This window comes from Penaeus japonicus, unplaced genomic scaffold, assembly GCF_977035675.1.
Source record: "Penaeus japonicus unplaced genomic scaffold, GWHDUDI00000001_assembly GWHDUDI00000016, whole genome shotgun sequence".
Lineage (NCBI taxonomy): Eukaryota > Metazoa > Arthropoda > Malacostraca > Decapoda > Penaeidae > Penaeus > Penaeus japonicus.
In genome coordinates this window covers 28,180,432-28,182,931 of record NW_028234418.1, presented here as the reverse complement: position 1 = coordinate 28,182,931, position 2,500 = coordinate 28,180,432, and the positions used below count along the sequence as shown (strand labels likewise).

The 2,500-nt window shown below is 45.3% G+C and overlaps 1 protein-coding gene across 2 annotated transcripts in view; it reads left to right on the top strand.

The window, feature by feature from the left end:
- The window catches only part of BNIP3 (BCL2 interacting protein 3), a 41,940-nt gene that overhangs the window by 12,070 nt on the left and 27,370 nt on the right, over positions 1-2,500 (top strand). Inside the window, exon 1 of one of the 2 annotated variants that reach the window (XM_042999710.2) lies at positions 253-295. The exons of the other annotated variant lie outside the window; for it this stretch is intronic. The gene's annotated coding sequence lies outside the window, so the exon portion shown is untranslated. Of the gene's footprint in view, positions 1-252; positions 296-2,500 lie in introns of those variants that run through there. 2 annotated transcript variants of the gene reach the window in all.

Sequence of the window (2,500 nt, the reverse complement as noted above, 5' to 3'; positions counted from 1 at the left end):
CTTGCACAGGAAGAGTGACACGAACCCAAGGGTAGATGCGGCCACAGAAAATAAGAGACTAGAAAAGAAGGGGGCGGGGGGAAGGAGAAAAACATGGGTGTGATAGAGCGACAGGTGGACCGAGGGAAAAGTCCGTGACACGAGCACCCGAGCAGGAAGTCGCCGCGAGGAGGCTCGACGGGGATCAGAGAGTGACCGTCGAGGCATCTTTATAGGTGAGGACTATATAAGAGGGCGGCGCAGGTGTGAGTGTCAGTTCTGCAGCCGCCCCATACCAGTGTAGCAGCCAGAAGTGGTGGGAACCGGGGCTCGGTGCATGATAGTTGTCTCGGTCATAGGTTCTGTAGAAGGGTTCTATAGTGATATGACATGTTTGGTCGTCGTGTGTCTGTTGTTGAGTTTGTTTCAGTGCATTTTTTCTTTATTGTGTTGCATCATGGGCGAGGAGTGCACGGCGGAGACACTGTCTTGCCCCGACCACTGCCGTGGTAACAAAATCGATGAAGCTTTGACCTCAGGCATGTCCTTTAGGGGTGACAGATCCTGTCTAGTGTGATAAGACCTTGAGGTGTGTACATAATCAGACCGCAGCTGGGGTGTATAATGGCCACATTGGTGTGGCATATGTTGATTACCTTAAGAGGACTCCATGCATCATGCAAGAATGCACTTTGATTCCCATCATGTCAGTTATGTAGCATGACCTGCAAACTCATGATGGCACTCGTACCCTTTCTGCCCGCACGGTGCCATGCGCGATTCACACTGATGAACGTGATGGGCGAGCTTGTCTAACAGTCCATGTGGAAGTGTGGACTCACGACCTCATGTCCACGATCTCGAGACGTGCTCACCTCCAATAAGGTGTTGTATGTGCGTGCTGGCAGCGAGGAGGGAAGGCGCGATGTTTATATATATTTGACGTCGACCTTCAAGCTAGTCGCTGCGGTCAAATCCCTAGGAATTGCTTGGGCCATAGTCAGGGTTGAATTCACAGTTAATGTGAAACTTTCCTGAGGAAAGGGCATACATTAAACGTAACCATGGCGTGATACAAAATACCTTCAATACGCGTGGAATAGGCCAAAGCAAAGATCAGATGCATAGCTTTAGGGCAAGATGCAATGCATTGGAATTACATAACATGTATGATGAATAAGAATGATCTAGTTATGATTAGTAAAACGTACAAGATGTCCGCACAGGACGTCGGCCCATCAATTACAGGTGCTAGTTATTAATGGCATATGTTAGATGTGATAAAGTCAGGTTGCTAGTCATGGCACAGGATATGAGTGCATCATCTTGGGAAAGACACAACTTTCAGTGCTGTTGAAACTACATAAGGTTACTTGGTCTGAATGATTTTGTTTTTTTCTTTACGTATAGAATTGTGTGTGTGTGTGTATGTATATATGCGTGTATGTATGTATATAGGTTACGCGGCGCATAGCATAAGTAAAGTTTAATGGTTTGTAGGAAATGTTGGTAATATTTTCATACAAGGACACTGTATCGCTACAAACCCGGAATAGTGTTGGTCGTACCCTTGGCTGTAATAACTCTTGATATTTTATCCGTAGAATGTTACTTACCATTCGTTCGATCGTACGGGCTAGAATAATCTAACAGGTAATACTGATACAATTTCGGAGTTTTCATCTTTTTTAAATATCGAACAAATAATTCAGATGCTGTAATAACTTTTATTATTTTTATCCGTGATACAGTTTCGGAATCCTCACTCTTTTTAAATATCGAACAAGTAATTCAGAGAGGACGAAATTAAAAGCTGACGAAATACACAGTGCCGAGGGAAGACTACAGCGTCCAGATGCGGATGCTGCGCTAAGATGAAGGTTAATGCACCAGCAACTTGACGTCAGTAAGCTATAAGTGGAGGTGAAATGTTGGCATCCGTCGTATCGCCTCCGCTTTGACGTCCCTTTTCCCTCCCCAGTGACCTGCATGTACACAAGGAATACAGACTAAACAAACAAACAAACAATTAATATCGGTGTGCATAGGAGTCCGATGCCTGTTGCACACATCCGTATCATCCGTCGACGTTGTTGGGTGATGTGGCTTGGTTGTTTGTGGCTGGTTCATGTGAGCCGAACCACTCACTCGGCCACGGAATTTCACAGCCGTTCGTCTCCTTGTGTCATTGGGCTTTACGCTTGTTGTGCCCCGATTCTTTATTTTTTCTTGTCCTTGCTGAGCATCCTTGACCTTAACTGACTTTGGAAGAGGTATAGGGTTACCTTTATTCCGGCGCCGTTTAGTTGGTCACTTCTTGTCAAGGTTTTTTGTTCCGTCATGTTTGGGTTCTTGCGGGATTTTTGTCTCCGCTTTATGAATGTTGGCTGGTCTCTATCTGGCCGTACCCGTTATGGAACAGATCTCGCCTTGATTTTACGGAATTGATTTCATTTCAATGTTAGTCCGTTTTGACATGTTGTGCTTCATCTTGTGCGACTTTGACAGCTCCTGGTTCTGT